Source organism: Heterodontus francisci, chromosome 20 (genome assembly GCF_036365525.1).
Source record: "Heterodontus francisci isolate sHetFra1 chromosome 20, sHetFra1.hap1, whole genome shotgun sequence".
Taxonomy (NCBI): Eukaryota; Metazoa; Chordata; class Chondrichthyes; order Heterodontiformes; family Heterodontidae; genus Heterodontus; species Heterodontus francisci.
In genome coordinates, this window is record NC_090390.1 from 10,149,311 (window position 1) to 10,176,316 (window position 27,006).

The window sequence follows — 27,006 nt, forward strand, 5'->3', positions numbered from 1 at the left end:
CCAATTCAGGACCAAAAATGCCCGTATTACTTACCAAACAGAACAACCAGGGTCAACACAGAAACTGAGAGATAACATAAAACTAAAGGAAGGAACACACAAAATTACAAAGAATAGTGTTGATCCAGGGGACTGGGAGAGATATAAAGAACAGCAAGGGATGACAAAAAAAGTTGCAAAAAGGATATCTGCAAAGAAACCTGCGAGGTATCTCAAGATTAACATAAAACATTTTTACAATTATATGAGAAAAAGTCGAAGGCAACATCAGCCATTTAAAAACAGATGTGGGTAGCATTGGAAATGAAAATAAGGGAACAGCTGACTTGTTGGATAATGACTTTCTGTCAATCTTCACAGTAGAGGAAGAGGAGAATACAACTGACATTCCAGGGAAACTAATAATCAAAGACTGGAACACTCAAGTTAACATAAGCAAGAAAACTGTTGTAGAAAAATTAATAGCATAAAGACTGAAAAATTTCCCAGGGTCTTGATTCAGAAATTTTTCCTTTATATTGGAAAATTACAAATGTAACTGCATTCCTTAAGAAAGGTAGAAAAGATACATCCAGAAATTACAGTGTAACAACTGTTGTGAGAAAGTTGTTAAACTTTATAAAGAGTCACTGAGCTCTTAGAAATTTTTGATCTGATTAGAAAGAGGACCAAAATGCAAAAGAGCATAAGCATAGAGCATGGGAAATAGAAGCAGGAGTTGGCCATTTGGCCCCCTTGAACCTGCTCTGCCATTCATGAAAATCATTGCTGATCTGATTTTGGCCTCAACTCCACATTGCCACTTGTTCCATAACCCTGCACTCTCCTATTGTTCAAAATCTAGTATATTGTACATAAGCTGTTGCTAGGTAGATAATGTATCATTACAAGATGTGATGTCACGAATCTGAACCTCATGCTACTCAGTGTTCATGTAGATACTTTAGAGAGAAGATCCCATAAATAAACTCCTGTTCCTTTGACCCAAAGTCTACTATCCTCATTTTATACTAATAGCACACTGACATATGGTGGCAGTGGTCAAAATGACTTTTGCAGCATAGAATACATCAAGGAAACAGAGAAAAGTTGATACCGTTACCAGAGAGCTTCAAGCGAGCGGCAGGAACCAACCAGGCCGAAGTGTGGCTGAGATGGATTCAGCTTCGACAGGTACTGTTCTGCATTGGGTTTAATGGCACAACCAGACAGAGAACAGGTCAGTGTTTTGCTTTACGTCATGGGAGACAGTGCGGCTGACATTCTGTCTACCCTGGGGAAATCGATGAAAAAGAAACCCCATACGGTGAAGTGATTAAAGCATTGGAGGGATACTTTCAGGTCAGGAAGAATGTATTCGTGAAAAGGGCTAAGTTTAACAGGCGTACCCAAAATGTTGGTGGAAGTGTTGATGCATTTATTAACGACCTGTATAAAGTAGCCAAGGATTGCGACTATGGGAGTCTGCGAAAGGAACTAACTCGGGACAGAATAGTAGGTTATAGTTTAATAGGTTATAGATGAAGCGCTGTTAAACCAGTTTCAGTTGAAACAGGATTTGACTTTGAAAAAAGCCATTTTATTGAGCAAGCAGACAGAAGTGCGAAAGTGTAATTAACTACTAGTTTGGGGGGACTGGGGGTGTCCAGCCTTTAAAATTCTGGAAACAGTTGGGTCGGTTGAGAAGACAAAGAGTAACGGCGCCAGAAAACCTGAGAGGCGGGAAAGACACCTACAGGCAGCGCGACAATTGCAGTAAGTGAGGCCAAGAATAGCACTAGCAGGAAAATTGCCCAGATCAGAAAGCGGAGTGTTTCTGGTCAAGAGAAGGGGGTACTTTCAGCAGGTCTGTCACTACAGAAAGCAAACACAGCAGACTGGAAAAAGACAGAGGAAATAAATGAGGGACAAACAATTAATACTCCTTTCATAGAAGAAGTGCAAGGGAAAAACAAACATTGCTGGAAAGCAGAGATCTTAGTGGAAGAAAATAAAACCAATTTCAAATTAGATACAGGAACAACGGTTTCTATCCTGGCTGACCAAACATCTTGACTGAGGAAAGAAAGACTGAGGAAAACCAACAAGAAATTATACTGGCCAGGAGGGATTTAGTTGAAGGTTGTGGGAGAAATAAAGACAACCTTAACACACAGAAATAACACCATTCCAGAAACCCTATATGTTATTAGAAACCAAGCCTGTTCAGTACTCAGTAAGAAAGCTTGTTTAGCCACACAGATGTTACACAGGGTGGAAGTATATCATCCTGGAAAACACTTCATTGGTGGTCTGAATACTGAAACAAATGGAAAGGCACTTGAAACAGTGGCAAGTATGAAAGAATAGTAGATGTCCTGCTGATGAAAGTTTGTGAAACAAATAAGTCAAGGGGTTTTGCTTTTGTTACCTTCAAAAGCCCAGATGCGAGGGATGCAGCCCAGGATATTAATGGGAAGCATTTGGATGGAAAACCCATTAAAGTAGAGCAAGCTAATAGACCAGCATTTGAAAATAGTAGGCAATGTAGACCGCTTCCACCCCCAAGAAGCCATCCATGGAGGATTCAAGGAGGAATGAGAGGACCCTCGCAAAAAAGGTGGTCATGGTGAATGGATTCAGGAGAAAGAACAATGCTACCTTAAGAGGAATGTGTCACCACCTAAAAGGTCCATTCCTTCATGGCTAACACGCTATGGCAGAATCATGAGAACCCCACAGCATTACAGAGCAGAAGAATGAAGTCAGAGACTTGGGCGGAGATGTAGTATTAGGTACAGAAGCTGCTGCTGGGTAGATTCCATTGAGAGCCTTTAAGCATCATCACAGGATATGATGTCTGAACCTTGTGCTACCCGGGTCGGGGTGCTCCCTCCAGGTACAGACACATACCCGGGTCAGGGTTCTCCCTCCAGGTACAGACACCTACCCGGGTCGGGCTGCTCCCTCCAGGTACAGACACCTACCCGGGTCAGGGTTCTCCCTCCAGGTGCAGACACCTACCCGGGTCAGGGTTCTCCCTCCAGGTGCAGACACCTACCCGGGTCAGGGTTCTCCCTCCAGGTGCAGACACCTACCCGGGTCAGGGTTCTCCCTCCAGGTGCAGACACCTACCCGGGTCAGGGTTCTCCCTCCAGGTACAGACACCTAACCGGGTCAGGGTTCTCCCTCCAGGTACAGACACCTAACCGGGTCAGGGTTCTCCCTCCAGGTGCAGACACCTACCCGGGTCAGGGTTCTCCCTCCAGGTACAGACATCTACCCGGGTGAGGGTTCTCCCTCCAGGTACAGACACCTACCCGGGTCAGGGTTCTCCCTCCAGGTACAGACACCTACCTGGGTCAGGCTTCTCCCTCCAGGTGCAGACACCTACCCGGGTCGGGCTGCTCCCTCCAGGTACAGACACCTACCCGGGTCAGGGTGCTCCCTCCAGGTACAGACAACTATCCGGGTCAGGGTTCTCCCTCCAGGTGCAGACACTTACCCTGGTCGGGCTGCTCCCTCCAGGTAGACACCTACCCGGGTCGGGCTGCTCCCTCGAGGTACAGAAACCTACCCGGGTCAGGGTTATTCCTCCAGGTACAGACACCTACCCTGGTCGGGCTGCTCCCTCCAGGTACAGACACCTAACCGGGTCAGGGTTCTCCCTCCAGGTACAGACACCTAACCGGGTCAGGGTTCTCCCTCCAGGTGCAGACACCTACCCGGGTCAGGGTTCTCCCTCCAGGTGCAGACACCTACCCGGGTCAGGGTTCTCCCTCCAGGTACAGACACCTACCCGGGTCAGGGTTCTCCCTCCAGGTACAGACACCTACCCGGGTCAGGGTTCTCCCTCCAGGTGCAGACACCTACCTGGGTCAGGCTTCTCCCTCCAGGTGCAGACACCTACCCGGATCGGGCTGCTCCCTCCAGGTACAGACACCTACCCGGGTCAGGCTGCTCCCTCCAGGTACAGACAACTATCCGGGTCAGGGTTCTCCCTCCAGGTGCAGACACTTACCCTGGTCGGGCTGCTCCCTCCAGGTAGACACCTACCCGGGTCGGGCTGCTCCCTCCAGGTACAGACACCTACCCGGGTCAGGGTTATCCCTCCAGGTACAGACACCTACCCTGGTCGGGCTGCTCCCTCCAGGTACAGACACCTACCCGGATCGGGCTGCTCCCTCCAGGTACAGACACCTACCCGGGTCAGGCTGCCCCCTCCAGGTACAGACACCTACCCGGGTCAGGGTTATCCCTCCAGGTACAGACACCTACCCGAATCAGGCTGCTCCCTCCAGGTACAGACACCTACCCGGGTCAGGCTGCACCCTCCAGGTACAGACACCTACCCGGGTCAGGCTGCTCCCTCCAGGTACAGACACCTACCCAGGTCGGGCTGCTCCCTCCAGGTACAGACACCTACCCTGGTCGGGCTGCTCCCACCAGGTACAGAAACCTACCCTGGTCAGGCTACTCCCTCCAGGTACAGACACCAACCCTGGTCGGGCTGCTCCCTACATGTACAGAAACCTACCCTGGTCAGGCTGCTCCCTCCAGGTACAGACACCTACCCAGGTCGGACTGCTCCCTCCAGGTACAGAAACCTACCCTGGTCGGGCTGCTCCCTCCAGGTACAGACACCTAACCGGGTCAGGGTTCTCCCTCCAGGTACAGACACCTAACCGGGTCAGGGTTCTCCCTCCAGGTGCAGACACCTACCCGGGTCAGGGTTCTCCCTCCAGGTACAGACATCTACCCGGGTCAGGGTTCTCCCTCCAGGTAGACATCTACCCGGGTCGGGCTGCTCCCTCCAGGTACAGACACCTACCCGGGTCAGGGTTATCCCTCCAGGTACAGACACCTACCCTGGTCGGGCTGCTCCCTCCAGGTACAGACACCTACCCGGATCGGGCTGCTCCCTCCAGGTACAGACACCTACCCGGGTCAGGCTGCCCCCTCCAGGTACAGAGACACCTACCCGGGTCAGGGTTATCCCTCCAGGTACAGACACCTACCCGAATCAGGCTGCACCCTCCAGGTACAGACACCTACCCGGGTCAGGCTGCTCCCTCCAGGTACAGAAACCTACCCTGGTCAGGCTACTCCCTCCAGGTACAGACACCAACCCTGGTCGGGCTGCTCCCTACATGTACAGAAACCTACCCTGGTCAGGCTGCTCCCTCCAGGTACAGACACCTACCCAGGTCGGACTGCTCCCTCCAGGTACAGAAACCTACCCGGGTCGGGCTGCTCCCTCCAGGTACAGACAACTAGCCGGGTCGGGCTGCTCCCTCCAGGTACATACACCTACCCGGTCAGTGTTCTCCCTCCAGGTACAGACACCTACCCGGGTCAGGGTTCTCCCTCCAGGTACAGACACCAACCCGGGTCACGGTTCTCCCTCCAGGTACAGACACCTACCCGGGTCAGGGTTCTCCCTCCAGGTGCAGACAACTACCTGGGTCAGGCTTCTCCCTCCAGGTGCAGACACCTACCCGGGTCGGGCTGCTCCCTCCAGGTACAGACACCTACCCGGGTCAGGCTGCTTCCTCCAGGTACAGACAACTATCCGGGTCAGGGTTCTCCCTCCAGGTGCAGACACTTACCCTGGTCGGGCTGCTCCCTCCAGGTAGACACCTACCCGGGTCGGGCTGCTCCCTCCAGGTACAGACACCTACCCGGGTCAGGGTTATCCCTCCAGGTACAGACACCTACCCTGGTCGGGCTGCTCCCTCCAGGTACAGACACCTACCCGGATCGGGCTGCTCCCTCCAGGTACAGACACCTACCCGGGTCAGGCTGCCCCCTCCAGGTACAGACACCTACCCGGGTCAGGGTTATCCCTCCAGGTACAGACACCTACCCGAATCAGGCTGCACCCTCCAGGTACAGACACCTACCCGGGTCAGGCTGCTCCCTCCAGGTACAGAAACCTACCCTGGTCAGGCTACTCCCTCCAGGTACAGACACCAACCCTGGTCGGGCTGCTCCCTACATGTACAGAAACCTACCCTGGTCAGGCTGCTCCCTCCAGGTACAGACACCTACCCAGGTCGGACTGCTCCCTCCAGGTACAGAAACCTACCCGGGTCGGGCTGCTCCCTCCAGGTACAGACAACTAGCCGGGTCGGGCTGCTCCCTCCAGGTACATACACCTACCCGGTCAGTGTTCTCCCTCCAGGTACAGACACCTACCCGGGTCAGGGTTCTCCCTCCAGGTACAGACACCAACCCGGGTCACGGTTCTCCCTCCAGGTACAGACACCTACCCGGGTCAGGGTTCTCCCTCCAGGTGCAGACACCTACCCGGGTCAGGGTTCTCCCTCCAGGTGCAGACACCTACCCGGGTCAGGGTTCTCCCTCCAGGTGCAGACACCTACCCGGGTCAGGGTTCTCCCTCCAGGTACAGACACCTACCCGGGTCAGGGTTATCCCTCCAGGTACAGACACCTACCCGGGTCAGGCTGCTCCCTCCAGGTACAGACACCGACCCGGGTCAGGCTGCTCCCTCCAGGTACAGACACCGACCCGGGTCGGGCTGCTCCCTCCAGGTACAGACACCTACTCGGGTCAGGGTTCTCCCTCCAAGTACAGACACATACCCGGGTCAGGGTTATCCCTCCAGGTACAGACACCTACCCGGGTCAGGGTTCTCCCACCAGCTGCAAACACCTACCCGGGTCGGGCTGCTCCCTCCAGGTGCAGACACCTACCCGGGTCAGGGTTATCCCTCCAGGTACAGACACCTACCCGGGTCAGGCTGCTCCCTCCAGGTACAGACACCTACCCGGGTCAGGGTTATCCCTCCAGGTACAGACACCTACCCTGGACGGGCTGCTCCCTCCAGGTACAGACACCTACACGGGTCGGGCTGCTCCCTCCAGGTACAGACACCTACCCGGGTCAGGGTTCTCCCTCCAAGTACAGACACCTACCCGGGTCGGGCTGCTCCTTCCAGGTACAGAAACCTACCCTGGACGGGCTGCTCCCTCCAGGTACAGACACCTACCCAGGTCGGGCTGCTCCCTCCAGGTACAGACACATACCCTGGTTGGACTGCTCCCTCCAGGTACAGGCACCTACCCGGGTCGTGCTGCTCCCTCCAGGTACAGACACCTACCCGGTCGGGCAGCTCCCTCCAGGTACAGACACCTACCCGGGTCGGGCAGCTCCCTCCAGGTACAGACACCTACCCGGGTCAGGGTTCTCCCTCCAGGTGCAGACACCTACCCGGGTCAGGGTTCTCCCTCCAGGTGCAGACACCTACCCGGGTCGGGCTGCTCCCTCCAGGTACAGACACCTACCCGGGTCAGGGTGCTCCCTCCAGGTACAGACAACTATCCGGGTCAGGGTTCTCCCTCCAGGTGCAGACACTTACCCTGGTCGGGCTGCTCCCTCCAGGTAGACACCTACCCGGGTCGGGCTGCTCCCTCGAGGTACAGACACCTACCCGGGTCAGGGTTATCCCTCCAGGTACAGACACCTACCCTGGTCGGGCTGCTCCCTCCAGGTACAGACACCTAACCGGGTCAGGGTTCTCCCTCCAGGTACAGACACCTAACCGGGTCAGGGTTCTCCCTCCAGGTGCAGACACCTACCCGGGTCAGGGTTCTCCCTCCAGGTACAGACATCTACCCGGGTCAGGGTTCTCCCTCCAGGTACAGACACCTACCCGGGTCAGGGTTCTCCCTCCAGGTGCAGACAACTACCTGGGTCAGGCTTCTCCCTCCAGGTGCAGACACCTACCCGGGTCGGGCTGCTCCCTCCAGGTACAGACACCTACCCGGGTCAGGCTGCTTCCTCCAGGTACAGACAACTATCCGGGTCAGGGTTCTCCCTCCAGGTGCAGACACTTACCCTGGTCGGGCTGCTCCCTCCAGGTAGACACCTACCCGGGTCGGGCTGCTCCCTCCAGGTACAGACACCTACCCGGGTCAGGGTTATCCCTCCAGGTACAGACACCTACCCTGGTCGGGCTGCTCCCTCCAGGTACAGACACCTACCCGGATCGGGCTGCTCCCTCCAGGTACAGACACCTACCCGGATCGGGTAGCCCCCTCCAGGTACAGACACCTACCCGGGTCAGGGTTATCCCTCCAGGTACAGACACCTACCCGAATCAGGCTGCACCCTCCAGGTACAGACACCTACCCGGGTCAGGCTGCTCCCTCCAGGTACAGAAACCTACCCTGGTCAGGCTACTCCCTCCAGGTACAGACACCAACCCTGGTCGGGCTGCTCCCTACATGTACAGAAACCTACCCTGGTCAGGCTGCTCCCTCCAGGTACAGACACCTACCCAGGTCGGACTGCTCCCTCCAGGTACAGAAACCTACCCGGGTCGGGCTGCTCCCTCCAGGTACAGACAACTAGCCGGGTCGGGCTGCTCCCTCCAGGTACATACACCTACCCGGTCAGTGTTCTCCCTCCAGGTACAGACACCTACCCGGGTCAGGGTTCTCCCTCCAGGTACAGACACCAACCCGGGTCACGGTTCTCCCTCCAGGTACAGACACCTACCCGGGTCAGGGTTCTCCCTCCAGGTGCAGACAACTACCTGGGTCAGGCTTCTCCCTCCAGGTGCAGACACCTACCCGGGTCGGGCTGCTCCCTCCAGGTACAGACACCTACCCGGGTCAGGCTGCTTCCTCCAGGTACAGACAACTATCCGGGTCAGGGTTCTCCCTCCAGGTGCAGACACTTACCCTGGTCGGGCTGCTCCCTCCAGGTAGACACCTACCCGGGTCGGGCTGCTCCCTCCAGGTACAGACACCTACCCGGGTCAGGGTTATCCCTCCAGGTACAGACACCTACCCTGGTCGGGCTGCTCCCTCCAGGTACAGACACCTACCCGGATCGGGCTGCTCCCTCCAGGTACAGACACCTACCCGGGTCAGGCTGCCCCCTCCAGGTACAGACACCTACCCGGGTCAGGGTTATCCCTCCAGGTACAGACACCTACCCGAATCAGGCTGCACCCTCCAGGTACAGACACCTACCCGGGTCAGGCTGCTCCCTCCAGGTACAGAAACCTACCCTGGTCAGGCTACTCCCTCCAGGTACAGACACCAACCCTGGTCGGGCTGCTCCCTACATGTACAGAAACCTACCCTGGTCAGGCTGCTCCCTCCAGGTACAGACACCTACCCAGGTCGGACTGCTCCCTCCAGGTACAGAAACCTACCCGGGTCGGGCTGCTCCCTCCAGGTACAGACAACTAGCCGGGTCGGGCTGCTCCCTCCAGGTACATACACCTACCCGGTCAGTGTTCTCCCTCCAGGTACAGACACCTACCCGGGTCAGGGTTCTCCCTCCAGGTACAGACACCAACCCGGGTCACGGTTCTCCCTCCAGGTACAGACACCTACCCGGGTCAGGGTTCTCCCTCCAGGTGCAGACACCTACCCGGGTCAGGGTTCTCCCTCCAGGTGCAGACACCTACCCGGGTCAGGGTTCTCCCTCCAGGTGCAGACACCTACCCGGGTCAGGGTTCTCCCTCCAGGTACAGACACCTACCCGGGTCAGGGTTATCCCTCCAGGTACAGACACCTACCCGGGTCGGGCTGCTCCCTCCAGGTACAGACACCGACCCGGGTCAGGCTGCTCCCTCCAGGTACAGACACCGACCCGGGTCAGGCTGCTCCCTCCAGGTACAGACACCGACCCGGGTCGGGCTGCTCCCTCCAGGTACAGACACCTACTCGGGTCAGGGTTCTCCCTCCAAGTACAGACACATACCCGGGTCAGGGTTATCCCTCCAGGTACAGACACCTACCCGGGTCAGGGTTCTCCCACCAGCTGCAAACACCTACCCGGGTCGGGCTGCTCCCTCCAGGTGCAGACACCTACCCGGGTCAGGGTTATCCCTCCAGGTACAGACACCTACCCGGGTCAGGCTGCTCCCTCCAGGTACAGACACCTACCCGGGTCAGGGTTATCCCTCCAGGTACAGACACCTACCCTGGACGGGCTGCTCCCTCAAGGTACAGACACCTACACGGGTCGGGCTGCTCCCTCCAGGTACAGACACCTACCCGGGTCAGGGTTCTCCCTCCAAGTACAGACACCTACCCGGGTCGGGCTGCTCCTTCCAGGTACAGAAACCTACCCTGGACGGGCTGCTCCCTCCAGGTACAGACACCTACCCAGGTCGGGCTGCTCCCTCCAGGTACAGACACATACCCTGGTTGGACTGCTCCCTCCAGGTACAGGCACCTACCCGGGTCGTGCTGCTCCCTCCAGGTACAGACACCTACCCGGTCGGGCAGCTCCCTCCAGGTACAGACACCTACCCGGGTCGGGCAGCTCCCTCCAGGTACAGACACCTACCCGGGTCAGGTTGCTCCCTCCAGGTACAGACACCTTCCCGGGTCAGGGATCTCCCTCCAGGTACAGACACCTACCCGGGTCAGGGTTATCCCTCCAGGTGCAGACACCTACCCGGGTCAGGGTTCTCCCTCCAGGTACTGACACCTACCCAGGTCAGGGTTATCCCTCCAGGTGCAGACACCTACCCGGGTCAGGGTTATGACTCCAGGTACAGACACCAACCCGGGTCAGGGTTCTCCCTCCAGGTACTGACACCTACCCAGGTCAGGGTTATCACTCCAGGTGCAGACCCCTACCCTTATTGGGCTGCTCCCTCCAGGTACAGACACCTACCCGGGTCAGGGTTCTCCCTCCAGGTACTGACACCTACCCGGGTCAGGCTGCTCCCTCCAGGCGTAGGCACCTACCCGGGTCAGGGATCTCCCTCCAGGTACAGACACCTACACGGGTCGGGCTGCTCCCTCCAGGTACAGACACCTACCCGGGTCAGGGTTCTCCCTCCAAGTACAGACACCTACCCGGGTCGGGCTGCTCCTTCCAGGTACAGAAACCTACCCTGGACGGGCTGCTCCCTCCAGGTACAGACACCTACCCAGGTCGGGCTGCTCCCTCCAGGTACAGACACATACCCTGGTTGGACTGCTCCCTCCAGGTACAGGCACCTACCCGGGTCGTGCTGCTCCCTCCAGGTACAGACACCTACCCGGTCGGGCAGCTCCCTCCAGGTACAGACACCTACCCGGGTCGGGCAGCTCCCTCCAGGTACAGACACCTACCCGGGTCAGGTTGCTCCCTCCAGGTACAGACACCTTCCCGGGTCAGGGATCTCCCTCCAGGTACAGACACCTACCCAGGTCAGGGTTATCCCTCCAGGTGCAGACACCTACCCGGGTCAGGGTTCTCCCTCCAGGTACTGACACCTACCCAGGTCAGGGTTATCCCTCCAGGTGCAGACACCTACCCGGGTCAGGGTTATGACTCCAGGTACAGACACCAACCCGGGTCAGGGTTCTCCCTCCAGGTACTGACACCTACCCTGGTCGGGCTGCTCCCTCCAGGTACAGACACCTACCAGGGTCAGGGTTCTCCCTCCAGGTACTGACACCTACCCGGGTCAGGCTGCTCCCTCCAGGCGTAGGCACCTACCCGGGTCAGGGATCTCCCTCCAGGTACAGACACCTACCCGGGTCAGGCTGCTCCCTCCAGGTACAGACACCTACCCAGGTCAGGCTGCTCCCTCCAGGTACAGACACATACCCGGGTCAGGCTGCTCCCTCCAGGTGCAGACACCTACCCGGGTCAGAGTTATCCCTCCAGGTACAGACACCTACCCGGGTCAGGGTTATCCCTCCAGGTACAGACACCTAACCGGGTCAGGCTGCTCCCTCCAGGTACAGACACCTACCCGGGTCAGGCTGCTCCCTCCAGGTACAGACACCTACCCGGGTCGGGCTGCCCCCTCCAGGTACAGACACCTACCCGGGTCAGGGTTCTCCCTCCAGGTACAGACACCTACCCGGGTCGGGCTGCTCCCTCCAGGTACAGATACCTGCCCGGGTCAGGCTGCTCCCTCCAGGTACAGACACCAACCCGGGTCAGGCTACACCCTCCAGGTACAGACACCTACCCGGGTCAGGCTGCTCCCTCCAGGTACAGACACCTACCCGGGACAGGCTGCTCCCTCCAGGTACAGACACATACCCTGTTCGGGCTGCTCCCTCCAGGTACAGACACCTGCCCGGGTCGGGCTGCCCCCTCCAGGTACAGACACCTGCCCGGGTCAGGCTGCTCCCTCCAGGTACAGACACCTGCCCGGGTCCGGCTGCTCGCTCCAGGTACAGACACCTACCCGGGTCAGGGTTCTCCCTCCAGGTACAGACACCTACCCGGGTTGGGCTGCTCCCTCCAGGTACAGACACCTACCCCGGTCAGGGTTCTCCCTCCAGGTACAGACACCGACCCGGGTCAGGTTGCTCCCACCAGGTACAGACACCGACCCGGGTCAGGGATCTCCCTCCATGTACAGACACCTACCCAGGTCTGGCTGCTCCCTCCAGGTACAGACACCTACCCGGGTCAGGCTGCTCCCTCCATGTACAGACACCTACCCAGGTCAGGGTTCTCCCTCCAGGTACAGACACCTACCCGGGTCAGGCTGCTCCCTCCATGTACAGACACCTACCCAGGTCAGGGTTCTCCCTCCAGGTACAGACACCTACCCGGGTCAGGGTTCTCCCTCCAGGTACAGACACCTACCCGGGTCAGGGTTCTCCCTCCAGGTACAGACACCTACCCGGGTCAGGGTTCTCCCTCCATGTACAGACACCTACCTGGGTCAGGGTTCTCCCTCCAGGTACAGACACCTACCCGGGTCAGGCTGCTCCCTCCATGTACAGACACCTACCCAGGTCAGGGTTCTCCCTCCAGGTACAGACACCTACCCGGGTCAGGGTTCTCCCTCCATGTACAGATACCTACCCGGGTCAGGGTTCTCCCTCCATGTACAGACACCTACCCGGGTCAGGGTTCTCCCTCCAGGTACAGACACCTACCCGGGTCAGGGTTCTCCCTCCAGGTACTGACACCTACCCTGGTCGGGCTGCTCCCTCCAGGTACAGACACCTACCAGGGTCAGGGTTCTCCCTCCAGGTGCAGACACCTACCCGGGTAAGGGTTCTCCCTCCAGGTGCAGACACCTACCCGGGTCAGGGTTCTCCCTCCAGGTACTGACACCTACCCAGGTCAGGGTAATTCCTCCAGGTGCAGACACCTACCCGGGTCAGGCTGCTCCCTCCAGGTACAGACACCTCCCCGGGTCAGGCTGCTCCCTCCAGGTACAGACACCTAACCGGGTCAGGCTGCTCCCTCCAGGTACAGACACCTACCCGGGTCGGGTTGCCCCCTCCAGGTACAGACACCTACCCGGGTCAGGCTGCCCCCTCCAGGTACAGTCACCTACCCGGATCAGGGTTCTCCCTCCAGGTACAGACACCTGCCCGGGTCAGGCTGCTCCCTCCAGGTACAGACACCTACCCGGGTCGGGCTGCTCCCTCCAGGTACAGACACCTACCCGGGTCGGGCTGCTCCCTCCAGGTACAGACACCTACCCGGGTGAGGGTTCTCCCTCCATGTACAGACACCTACCCGGGTCAGGGTTCTCCCTCCAGGTACAGACACCTACCCGGGTCAGGCTGCTCCCTCCATGTACAGACACCTACCCGGGTCAGGGTTCTCCCTCCAGGCGTAGACACCTACCCGGGTCAGGGTTCTCCCTCCAGGTATGACACCTACCCTGGTCGGGCTGCTCCCTCCAGGTGCAGACACCTACCCGGGTCAGGGTTATCCCTCCAGGTACAGACACCTACCCGGGTCAGGTTGCTCCCTCCAGGTACAGACACCTACCCGGGTCAGGGATCTCCCTCCAGGTACAGACACCTACCCGGGTCAGGCAGCTCCCTCCAGACGTAGACACCTACCCGGGTCAGGGTTCTCCCTCCAGGTACTGACACCTACCCAGGTCAGGGTTATTCCTCCAGGTGCAGACACCTACCCGGGTCAGGCTGCTCCCTCCAGGTACAGACACCTACCCGGGTCAGGCTGCTCCCTCCAGGTACAGACACCTAACCGGGTCAGGCTGCTCCCTCCAGGTACAGACACCTACCCGGGTCGGGCTGCCCCCTCCAGGTACAGACACCTACCCGGGTCAGGGTTCTCCCTCCAGGTACAGACACCTGCCCGGGTCAGGCTGCTCCCTCCAGGTACAGACACCTACCCGGGTCGGGCTGCTCCCTCCAGGTACAGACACCTACCCGGGTCGGGCTGCTCCCTCCAGGTACAGACACCTACCCGGGTGAGGGTTCTCCCTCCATGTACAGACACCAACCCGGGTCAGGGTTCTCCCTCCAGGTACAGACACCTACCCGGGTCAGGCTGCTCCCTCCATGTACAGACACCTACCAGGGTCAGGGTTCTCCCTCCAGGTACAGACACCTACCCGGGTCAGGGTTCTCCCTCCAGGTACTAACACCTACCCTGGTCGGGCTGCTCCCTCCAGGTGCAGACACCTACCCGGGTCAGGGTTATCACTCCAGGTACAGACACCTACCCGGGTCAGGGTTATCCCTCCAGGTACAGACACCTACCCTGGTCGGGCTGCTCAGTCCAGGTACAGACACCTACCCGGGTCGGGCTGCTCCCTCCAGGTACAGACACCTACCCGGGTCAGGCTACTCCCTCCAGGTACAGACACCTACCCGGGTCAGGCTGCTCCCTCCAGGTACAGACACCTACCCGGGTCAGGCTGCTCCCTCCAGGTACAGACACCTACCCGGGTCAGGCTGCTCCCTCCAGGTACAGACACCTACCCGGGATGGGCTGCTCCCTCCAGGTACAGACACCTACCCGGGATGGGCTGCTCCCTCCAGGTACAGACACCAAAGCGGGACAGGGTTCTCCCTCCAGGTACTGACACCTACCCTGGTCGGGCTGCTCCCTCCAGGTGCAGACACCTACCCGGGTCAGGGTTATCCCTCCAGGTACAGGCACCTACCCGGGTCGGGCTGCTCCCTCCAGGTACAGACACCTACCCGGGTCGGGCTGCTCCCTCCTGGTACAGACACCTACCCGGGTCGGGCTGCTCCCTCCAGGTACAGACACCTACCCGGGTCGGGCTGCTCCCTCCAGGTACAGACACCTATCCGGGTCGGGCTGCTCCCTTCAGGTACAGACACCTACCCGGGTCGGGCTGCTCCCTCCAGGTACAGACACCTACCCGGGTCGGGCTGCTCCCTCCAGGTACAGACACCTATCCGGGTCGGACTGCTCCCTCCAGGTACAGACACCTACCCGGGTCGGGCTGCTCCCTCCAGGTACAGACACCTACCCGGGTCGGGCTGCTCCCTCCAGGTTCAGACACCTACCCGGGTCAGGGTTATCCCTCCAGGTACAGACACCTACCCGGGTCAGGTTGCTCCCTCCAGGTACAGACACCTACCCGGGTCAGGGATCTCCCTCCAGGTACAGACACCTACCCGGGTCAGGGATCTCCCTCCAGACGTAGACACCTACCCGGGTCAGGGTTCTCCCTCCAGGTACTGACACCTACCCAGATCAGGGTTATTCCACCAGGTGCAGACACCGACCCGGGTCAGGCTGCTCCCTCCAGGTACAGACACCTACCCGGGTCAGGCTGCTCCCTCCAGGTACAGACACCTACCCGGGTCAGGGATCTCCCTCCAGGTACAGACACCTACCCGGGTCAGGTTGCTCCCTCCAGGTACAGACACCTACCCGGGTCAGGGATCTCCCTCCAGGTACAGACACCTACCCGGGTCAGGTTGCTCCCTCCAGGTACAGACACCTACCCGGGTCAGGGTTCTCCCTCCAGGTACTGACACCTACCCAGGTCAGGGTTATTCCTCCAGGTGCAGACACCTACCCGGGTCAGGCTGCTCCCTCCAGGTACAGACACCTACCCGGGTCAGGCTGCTCCCTCCAGGTACAGACACCTAACCGGGTCAGGCTGCTCGCTCCAGGTACAGACACCTACCCGGGTCGGGCTGCCCCCTCCAGGTACAGACACCTACCCGGGTCAGGCTGCCCCCTCCAGGTACAGTCACCTACCCAGGTCAGGGTTCTCCCTCCAGGTACAGACACCTACCCGGGTCAGGATGCCCCCTCCAGGTACAGACACCTGCCCGGGTCAGGCTGCTCCCTCCAGGTACAGACACCTACCCGGGTCGGGCTGCTCCCTCCAGGTACAGACACCTACCCGGGTCGGGCTGCTCCCTCCAGGTACAGACACCTACCCGGGTGAGGGTTCTCCCTCCATGTACAGACACCAACCCGGGTCAGGGTTCTCCCTCCAGGTACAGACACCTACCCGGGTCAGGCTGCTCCCTCCATGTACAGACACCGACCCGGGTCAGGGTTCTCCCTCCAGGTACAGACACCTACCCGGGTCAGGGTTCTCCCTCCAGGTACAGACACCTACCCGGGTCAGGGTTCTCCCTCCATGTACAGACACCTACCCGGGTCAGGGTTCTCCCTTCAGGTACAGACACCTACCCGGGTCAGGGATCTCCCTCCAGGTCCAGACACCTACCCGGGTCAGGGTTATCCCTCCAGGTACAGACACCTAACCGGGTCAGGCTACTCCCTCCAGGTACAGACACCTACCCGGGTCGGGCTGCTCCCTCCAGGTACAGACACCTACCCGGGTCAGGGTTCTCCCTCCAGGTACAGACCCCTATCCGGGTCAGGGTTCTCCCTCCAGGTACAGACACCTACCCGGGTCAGGGTTCTCCCTCCAGGTACAGACACCTACCCGGGTCAGGGTTCTCCCTCCAGGTACAGACACCTATCCGGGTCAGGGTTCCCCCTCCAGGTACAGACACCTACCCGGGTCAGGGTTCTCCCTCCAGGTACTGACACCTACCCTGGTCGGGCTGCTCCCTCCATGTGCAGACACCTACCCGGGTCAGGGTTATCCCTCCAGGTGCAGACACCTACCCGGGTCAGGGTTATCCCTCCAGGTACAGACACCTACCCGGGTCAGGGATCTCCCTCCAGGTACAGACACCTACCCGGGTCAGGGTTATCCCTCCAGGTACAGACACCTAACCGGGTCGGGCTGCTCCCTCCAGGTACAGACACCTAGCCGGGTCGGGCTGCCCCCTCCAGGTACAGACACCTACCCGGGTCAGGCTGACCCCCTCCAGGTACAGACACCTACCCGGGTCAGGGTTATCCCTCCAGGTACAGACACCTAACCGGGTCAGGCTACTCCCTCCAGGTACAGACACCTACCCGGGTCGGGCTGCTCCCTCCAGGTACAGACACCTACCCGGGTCAGGGTTCTCCCTCCAGGTACAGACCCCTATCCGGGTCAGGGTTCTCCCTCCAGGTACAGACACCTACCCGGGTCAGGGTTCTCCCTCCAGGTACAGACACCTACCCGGGTCAGGGTTCTCCCTCCAGGTACAGACACCTATCCGGGTCAGGGTTCCCCCTCCATGTACAGACACCTACCCGGGTCAGGGTTCTCCCTTCAGGTACAGACACCTACCCGGGTCAGGGATCTCCCTCCAGGTACAGACACCTACCCGGGTCAGGGTTATCCCTCCAGGTACAGACACCTAACCGGGTCAGGCTACTCCCTCCAGGTACAGACACCTACCCGGGTCGGGCTGCTCCCTCCAGGTACAGACACCTACCCGGGTCAGGGTTCTCCCTCCAGGTACAGACCCCTATCCGGGTCAGGGTTCTCCCTCCAGGTACAGACACCTACCCGGGTCAGGGTTCTCCCTCCAGGTACAGACACCTACCCGGGTCAGGGTTCTCCCTCCAGGTACAGACACCTATCCGGGTCAGGGTTCCCCCTCCAGGTACAGACACCTACCCGGGTCAGGGTTCTCCCTCCAGGTACAGACACCTACCCGGGTCAGGTTGCTCCCTCCAGGTACAGACACCTACCCGGGTCAGGGTTCTCCCTCCAGGTACTGACACCTACCCAGGTCAGGGTTATTCCTCCAGGTGCAGACACCTACCCGGGTCAGGCTGCTCCCTCCAGGTACAGACACCTACCCGGGTCAGGCTGCTCCCTCCAGGTACAGACACCTAACCGGGTCAGGCTGCTCCCTCCAGGTACAGACACCTACCCGGGTCAGGGTTCTCCCTCCAGGTACAGACACCTGCCCGGGTCAGGCTGCTCCCTCCAGGTACAGACACCTACCCGGGTCGGGCTGCTCCCTCCAGGTACTGACACCTACCCGGGTCAGGGTTCCCCCTCCAGGTACAGACACCTACCCGGGTCAGGGTTCTCCCTCCAGGTACTGACACCTACCCTGGTCGGGCTGCTCCCTCCATGTGCAGACACCTACCCGGGTCAGGGTTATCCCTCCAGGTACAGACACCTACCCGGGTCAGGGATCTCCCTCCAGGTACAGACACCTACCCGGGTCAGGGTTATCCCTCCAGGTACAGACACCTAACCGGGTCGGCCTGCTCCCTCCAGGTACAGACACCTAGCCGGGTCGGGCTGCCCCCTCCAGGTACAGACACCTACCCGGGTCGGGCTGCTCCCTCCAGGTACAGACACCAACCCGGGTCAGGCTGCTCCCTCCAGGTACAGACACCAACCCGGGTCAGGCTACTCCCTCCAGGTACAGACACCTACCCGGGTCGGGCTGCTCCCTCCAGGTACAGAAACCTACCCTGGTCGGGATGCTCCCTCCAGGTAGAGAAACCTACCCTGGTCGGGCTGCTCCCTCCAGGTACAGAGACATACCCTGTTCGGGCTGCTCCCTCCAGGTACAGACACCTACCCGGGTCCGGCTGCTCGCTCCAGGTACAGACACCTACCCGGGTCAGGGTTCTCCCTCCAGGTACAGACACCGACCCGGGTCGGGCTGCTCCCTCCAGGTACAGACATCTACCCGGGTCAGGGTTCTCCCTCCAGGTACAGACACCTACCCGGGTCAGGGTTCTCCCTCCATGTACAAACACCTACCCGGGTCAGGGTTCTCCCTCCAGGTACAGACACCTACCCGGGTCAGGCTGTTCCCTCCAGGTACAGACACCTACCCGGGTCAGGCTGCTCCCTCCAGGTACTGACACCTACCCTGGTCGGGCTGCTCCCTCCAGGTGCAGACACCTACCCGGGTCAGGGTTCTCGCTCCAGGTACAGGCACCTAACGGGTCGGGCTGCTCCCTCCAGGTACAGACACCTACCCGGGTCGGGCTGCTCCCTCCAGGTACAGACACCTCCCCGGGTCGGGGTGCTCCCTCCAGGTACAGACACCTACCCGGATCGGGCTGCTCCCTCCAGGTACAGACACCTACCCGGATCGGGCTGCTCCCTCCAGGTACAGACACCTACCCGGGTCGGGCTGCTCCCTCCAGGTACAGACACCTACCCGGGTCAGGCTGCCCCCTCCAGGTACAGTCACCTACCCGGGTCAGGGTTCTCCCTCCAGGTACAGACACCTGCCCGGGTCAGGCTGCTCCTTCCAGGTACAGACACCTACACGGGTCGGGCTGCTCCCTCCAGGTACAGACACCTACCCGTGTCAGGCTACTCCCTCCAGGTACAGACACCTACCCGGGTCAGGGTTCTCCCTCCATGTACAGACACCTACCCGGGTCAGGGTTCTCCCTCCAGGTGCAGACACCTACCCGGGTCAGGCTGCTCCCTCCATGTACAGACACCTGCCCGGGTCAGGCTGCTCCCTCCAGGTACAGACACCAACCCGCGTCAGGCTACTCCCTCCAGGTACAGACACCTACCCGGGTCAGGCTGCTCCCTCCAGGTACAGACACCTACCCGGGACAGGCTGCTCCCTCCAGGTACAGACACCTACCCGGGTCGGGCTGCTCCCTCCAGGTACAGACACCTACCCGGGACAGGCTGCTCCCTCCAGGTACAGACACCTACCCGGGTCGGGCTACTCCCTCCAGGTACAGACACCGACCCGGGTCGGGCTGCTCCCTCCAGGAACAGAAACCTACCCAGGTCTGGCTGCTCCCTCCAGGTACAGACACCTACCCGGGTCAGGCTGCTGCCTCCATGTACAGACACCTACTCGGGTCAGGGTTCTCCCTCCAGGTACAGATACCTACCCGGGTCAGGGTTCTCCCTCCAGGTACAGACACCTACCCGGGTCAGGGTTCTCCCTCCATGTACAGACACCTACCCGGGTCAGGGTTCTCCCTCCTGGGACAGACACCTACCCGGGTCAGGCTGCTCCCTCCATGTACAGACACCTACCCGGGTCAGGGATCTCCCTCCAGGTACAGACACCTACCCGGGCCAGGGATCTCCCTCCAGGTACAGACACCTACCCGGGTCAGGGATCTCCCTCCAGGTACAGACACCTACCCGGCTCAGGGTTCTCCCTCCAGGTACAGACACATACCCGGGTCAGGGTTCTCCCTCCATGTACAGACACCTACCAGGGTCAGGGTTCCCCCTCCAGGTACAGACACCTACCCGGGTCAGGGTTCTCCCTCCAGGTACAGACACCTACCCTGGTCGGGCTGCTCCCTCCAGGTGCAGACACCTACCCGGGTCAGGGTTCTCCCTCCAGGTACAGACACCTACCCGGGTCAGGGTTCTCCCTCCAGGTACAGACACCTACCCGGGTCAGGGTTATCCCTCCAGGTACAGACACCTACCCTGGTCGGGCTGCTCAGTCCAGGTACAGACACCGACCCGGGTCGGGCTGCTCCCTCCAGGTACAGACACCTACCCGGGTCAGGGTTCTCCCTCCAGGTACAGACACCTGCCCGGGTCAGGCTGCTCCCTCCAGGTACAGACACCAACCCGCGTCAGGCTACTCCCTCCAGGTACAGACACCTACCCGGGTCAGGCTGCTCCCTCCAGGTACAGACACCTACCGGGGACAGGCTGCTCCCTCCAGGTACAGAGACCTACCCGGGTCGGGCTGCTCCCTCCAGGAACAGAAACCTACCTTGGCCGGGCTGCTCCCTCCAGGTACAGACACCTACCCGGGTCGGGCTGCTCCCTCCAGGTACAGACACCTACTCGGGTCAGGGTTCTCCCTCCAGGTACAGACACCTACCCGGGTCAGGGTTCTCCCTCCAGGTACAGACACCTGCCCGGGTCAGGTTGCTCCCTCCAGGTACAGACACCTACCCAGGTCTGGCTGCTCCCTCCAGGTACAGACACCTACCCGGGTCAGGCTGCTGCCTCCATGTACAGACACCTACTCGGGTCAGGGTTCTCCATCCAGGTACAGACACCTACCCGGGTCAGGGTTCTCCCTCCAGGTACAGACACCTACCCGGGTCAGGGTTCTCCCTCCATGTACAGACACCTACCCGGGTCAGGGTTCTCCCTCCATGTACAGACACCTACCCGGGTCAGGCTGCTCCCTCCATGTACAGACACCTACCCGGGTCAGGGATCTCCCTCCAGGTACAGACACCTACCCGGGTCAGGGATCTCCCTCCAGGTACAGACACCTACCCGGGTCATGGATCTCCCTCCAGGTACAGACACCTACCCGGCTCAGGGTTCTCCCTCCAGGTACAGACACATACCCGGGTCAGGGTTCTCCCTCCATGCACAGATCCCTACCCGGGTCAGGGTTCTCCCTCCATGTACAGACACCTACCCGGGTCAGGGTTCTCCCTCCAGGTACAGACACCTACCCGGGTCAGGGTCCTCCCTCCAGGTACAGACACCTACCCTGGTCGGGCTGCTCCCTCCAGGTACAGACACCTACCCGGGTCAGGGTTCTCCCTCCATGTACAGACACCTACCAGGGTCAGGGTTCTCCCTCCAGGTACAGACACCTACCCGGGTCAGGGTTCTCCCTCCAGGTACAGACACATACCCGGGTCAGGGTTATCCCTCCAGGTACAGACACCTACCCTGGTCGGGCTGCTCAGTCCAGGTACAGACACCTACCCGGGTCGGGCTGCTCCCTCCAGGTACAGACACCTACCCGGGTCAGGCTGCTCCCTCCAGGTACAGACACCTACCCGGGTCATGCTGCTCCCTCCAGGTACAGACACCTACCCGGGTCAGGCTGCTCCCTCCAGGTACAGACACCTACGCGGGACAGGCTGCTCCCTCCAGGTACAGACACCTACGCGGGTCAGGGTTCTCCCTCCAGGTACAGACACCTACGCGGGTCAGGGTTCTCCCTCCAGGTACAGACACCTACCCGGGTCAGGCTGCTCCCTCCATGTACAGACACCTACCCCGGTCAGGGTTCTCCCTCCAGGTACAGACACCTACCCGGGTCAGGGTTCTCCTTCCAGGTACAGACACCTACCCGGGTCAGTGTTCTCCCTCCATGTACGGACACCTACCCGGGTCAGGGTTCTCCCTCCAGGTACTGACACCTACCCTGGTCGGGCTGCTCCCTCCAGGTACAGACACCTACCCGGGTCAGGGTTCTCCCTCCAGGTACAGACACCTACCCGGGTCAGGGTTCTCCCTCCAGGTACAGACACCTACCCCGGTCAGGGTTCTCCCTCCAGTTACAGACACCTACCCGGGTCAGGGTTCTCCCTCCATGTACAGACACCTACCCGGGTCAGGGTTCTCCCTCCTGGGACAGACACCTACCCGGGTCAGGCTGCTCCCTCCATGTACAGACACCTACCCGGGTCAGGGATCTCCCTCCAGGTACAGACACCTACCCGGATCAGGGATCTCCCTCCAGGTACAGACACCTACCCGGGTCAGGGTTCTCCCTCCAGGTACAGACACCTACCCGGCTCAGGGTTCTCCCTCCAGGTACAGACACATACCCGGGTCAGGGTTCTCCCTCCATGTACAGATCCCTACCCGGGTCAGGGTTCTCCCTCCATGTGCAGACACCTACCCGGGTCAGGGTTCTCCCTCCAGGTACAGACACCTACCCGGGTCAGGGTTCTCCCTCCAGGTACAGACACCTACCCTGGTCGGGCTGCTCCCTCCAGGTTCAGACACCTACCCGGGTCAGGGTTCTCCCTCCATGTACAGACACCTACCAGGGTCAGGGTTCTCCCTCCAGGTACAGACACCTACCCGGGTCAGGGTCTCCCTCCAGGTACAGACACCTACCCGGGTCAGGGTTATCCCTCCAGGTACAGACACCTACCCTGGTCGGGCTGCTCAGTCCAGGTACAGACACCTACCCGGGTCGGGCTGCTCCCTCCAGGTACAGACACCTACCCGGGTCAGGCTGCTCCCTCCAGGTACAGACACCTACCCGGGTCATGCTGCTCCCTCCAGGTACAGACACCTACCCGGGTCAGGCTGCTCCCTCCAGGTACAGACACCTACGCGGGACAGGCTGCTCCCTCCAGGTACAGACAGCTACGCGGGTCAGGGTTCTCCCTCCAGGTACAGACACCTACCCAGGTCGGGCTGCTCCCTCCAGGTACAGACACCTACCCGGGTCGGGCTGCTCCCTCCTGGTACAGACACCTACCCGGGTCGGGCTGCTCCCTCCAAGTACAGACACCTACCAGGATCAGGCTGCTCCCTCCAGGTACAGACACCTACCCGGATCGGGCTGCTCCCTCCAGGTACAGACACCTACCCGGGCGGGCTGCTCCCTCCAGGTACTGACACCTACCCAGGTCAGGGTTATTCCTCCAGGTGCAGACACCTACCCGGGTCAGGCTGCTCCCTCCAGGTACAGACACCTACCCGGGTCAGGCTGCTCCCTCCAGGTACAGACACCTACCGGGTCAGGCTGCTCCCTCCAGGTACAGACACCTAACCGGGTCAGGCTGCTCCCTCCAGGTACAGACACCTAACCGGGTCGGGCTGCCCCCTCCAGGTACAGACACCTACCCGGGTCAGGCTGCCCCCTCCAGGTACAGTCACCTACCCGGGTAAGGGTTCTCCCTCCAGGTACAGACACCTGCCCGGGTCAGGCTGCTCCCTCCAGGTACAGACACCTACCCGGGTCGGGCTGCTCCCTCCAGGTACAGACACCTACCCGGGTCGGGCTGCTCCCTCCAGGTACAGACACCTACCCGGGTCAGGGTTCTCCCTCCATGTATAGACACCTACCCGGGTCAGGGTTCTCCCTCCAGGTACAGACACCTACCCGGGTCAGGCTGCTCCCTCCATGTACAGACACCTACCAGGGTCAGGGTTCTCCCTCCAGGTACAGACACCTACCCGGGTCAGGGTTCTCCTTCCAGGTACAGACACCTACCCGGGTCAGGGTTCTCCCTCCATGTACAGACACCTACCCGGGTCAGGGTTCTCCCTCCATGTACAGACACCTACCCGGGTCAGGGTTCTCCCTCCATGTACAGACACCTACCCGGGTCAGGGTTCTCCCTCCATGTACAGACACCTACCAGGGTCAGGGTTCTCCCTCCAGGTACAGACACCTTCCCGGGTCAGGGTTCTCCCTCCAGGTACAGACACCTACCCGGTCAGGGTTCTCCCTCCAGGTACTGACACCTTCCCTGGTCGGGCTGCTCCCTCCAGGTACAGACACCTACCCGGGTCAGGGTTCTCCCTCCAGGTACAGACACCTACCCGCGTCAGGGTTCTCCCTCCAGGTACAGACACCTACCCGCGTCAGGGTTCTCCCTCCAGGTACAGACACCTACCCGGGTCAGGGTTCTCCCCCCAGGTACAGACACCTACCCGGGTCAGGGTTCTCCCTCCAGGTACTGACACCTGCCCTGGTCGGGCTGCTCCCTCCATGTGCAGACATCAACCCGGGTCAGGGTTATCCCTCCAGGTACAGACACCTACCCGGGTCAGGGTTATCCCTCCAGGTACAGACACCGACCCGGGTCAGGTATCTCCCTCCAGGTACAGACACCTACCCGGGTCAGGGTTATCCCTCCAGGTACAGACACCTACCCGGGTCGGGCTGCTCACTCCAGGTACAGACACCTACCCGGGTCAAGCTGTCCCCTCCAGGTACAGACACCTACCTGGGTCAGGGTTATCCCTCCAGGTACAGACACCGACCCGGGTCAGGTATCTCCCTCCAGGTACAGACACCTGCCCGGGTCAGGCTGCTCCCTCCAGGTACAGATACCTACCCGGGTCAGGCTGCTCCCTCCAGGTACAGACACCAACCCGGGTCAGGCTACTCCCTCCTGGTACAGCCACCTACCCGGGTCAGGCTGCTCCCTCCAGGTACAGACACCTTTCCGGGACAGGCTGCTCCCTCCAGGTACAGACACCTACCCGGGTCGGGCTGCTCCCTCCAGGTACAGAAACCTAACCTGGTCGGGCTGCTCCCTCCAGGTACAGACACCTACCCGGGTCGGGCTGCTCCCTCCAGGTACAGACACCTACCCTGGTCGGGCTGCTCCCTCCAGGTACAGACACCTACTCGGGTCAGGGTTCTCCCTCCAGGTACAGACACCTACCCGGGTCATGCTGCTCCCTCCAGGTACAGACACCTACCCGGGTCAGGCTGCTCCCTCCAGGTACAGACACCTACGCGGGACAGGCTGCTCCCTCCAGGTACAGACAGCTACGCGGGTCAGGGTTCTCCCTCCAGGTACAGACACCTACCCGGGTCAGGCTGCTCCCTCCATGTACAGACACCGACCCCGGTCAGGGTTCTCCCTCCAGGTACAGACACCTACCCGGGTCAGGGTTCTCCTTCCAGGTACAGACACCTACCCGGGTCAGGGTTCTCCCTCCATGTACAGACACCTACCCGGGTCAGGGTTCTCCCTCCAGGTACTGACACCTACCCTGGTCGGGCTGCTCCCTCCAGGTACAGACACCTACCCGGGTCAGGGTTCTCCCTCCAGGTACAGACACCTACCCGGGTCAGGGTTCTCCCTCCAGGTACAGACACCTACCCGGGTCAGGGTTCTCCCTCCAGGTACAGACACCTACCCGGGTCAGGGTTCTCCCTCCAGGTACAGACACCTACCCGGGTCAGGGTTCTCCCTCCAGGTACTGACACCTACCCTGAGCGGGCTGCTCCCTCCATGTGCAGACACCAACCCGGGTCAGGGTTATCCCTCCAGGTACAGACACCTACCCGGGTCAGGGTTATCCCTCCAGGTACAGACACCTAACCGGGTCAGGCTACTCCCTCCAGGTACAGACACCTACCCGGGTCGGGCTGCTCCCTCCAGGTACAGACACCTACCCGGGTCGGGCTGCCCCCTCCAGGTACAGACACCTACCCGGGTCAAGCTGCCCCCTCCAGGTACAGACACCTACCCGGGTCAGGGTTCTCCCTCCAGGTACAGATACCTACCCGGGTCAGGCTGCTCCCTCCAGGTACAGACACGAACCCGGGTCAGGCTACTCCCTCCAGGTACAGACACCTACCCGGGTCAGGCTGCTCCCTCCAGGTGCAGACACCTTTCCGGGACAGGCTGCTCCCTCCAGGTACAGACACCTACCCGGGTCGGGCTGCTCCCTCCAGGTACAGACACCTACCCTGGTCGGGCTGCTCCCTCCAGCTCCAGACACCTACCCGGGTCGGGCTGCTCCCTCCAGGTACAGACACCTACTCGGGTCAGGGTTCTCCCTCCAGGTACAGACACCTACCCGGGTCAGGGTTCTCCCTCCAGGTACAGACACCTACCAGGGTCACGGTTCTCCCTCCAGGTACAGACACCTACCCGGGTCAGGGTTCTCCCTCCAGGTGCAGACACCTACCCGGGTCAGGGTTCTCCCTCCAGGTACAGACACCTACCCGGGTCAGGGTTCTCCGTCCAGGTACAGACACCTACCCGGGTCAGGGTTCTCCGTCCAGGTACAGACACCTACCCGAGTCAGGGTTATCCCTCCAGGTACAGACACCTACCCGGGTCAGGGTTATCCCTCCAGGTACAGACACCTACCCTGGTCGGGCTGCTCAGTCCAGGTACAGACACCTACCCGGGTCGGGCTGCTCCGTCCAGGTACAGACACCTACCCGGGTCAGGGTTCTCCCTCCAGGTACAGACACCTGCCCGGGTCAGGCTGCTCCCTCCAGGTACAGATACCTACCCGGGTCAGGCTACTCCCTCCAGGTACAGACATATACCCGGGTCAGGCTGCTCCCTCCAGGTACAGACACCTACCCGGGTCAGGCTGCTCCCTCCAGGTACAGACACCTACCCGGGACGGCTGCTCCCGCCAGGTACAGACACCTACCCGGGTCAGGCTGCTCCCTCCAGGTACAGACAACTACGCGGGACAGGCTGCTCCCTCCAGGTACAGACACCTACCCGGGTCAGTGTTCT

The 27,006-nt window shown here is 60.6% G+C and overlaps 1 protein-coding gene across 2 annotated transcripts in view; it reads right to left on the reverse strand.

Moving 5' to 3' along the window:
* selenou1a (selenoprotein U 1a) overlaps positions 1-27,006 on the reverse strand; it is a 129,136-nt gene that overhangs the window by 90,530 nt on the left and 11,600 nt on the right. The window lies entirely within an intron of this gene.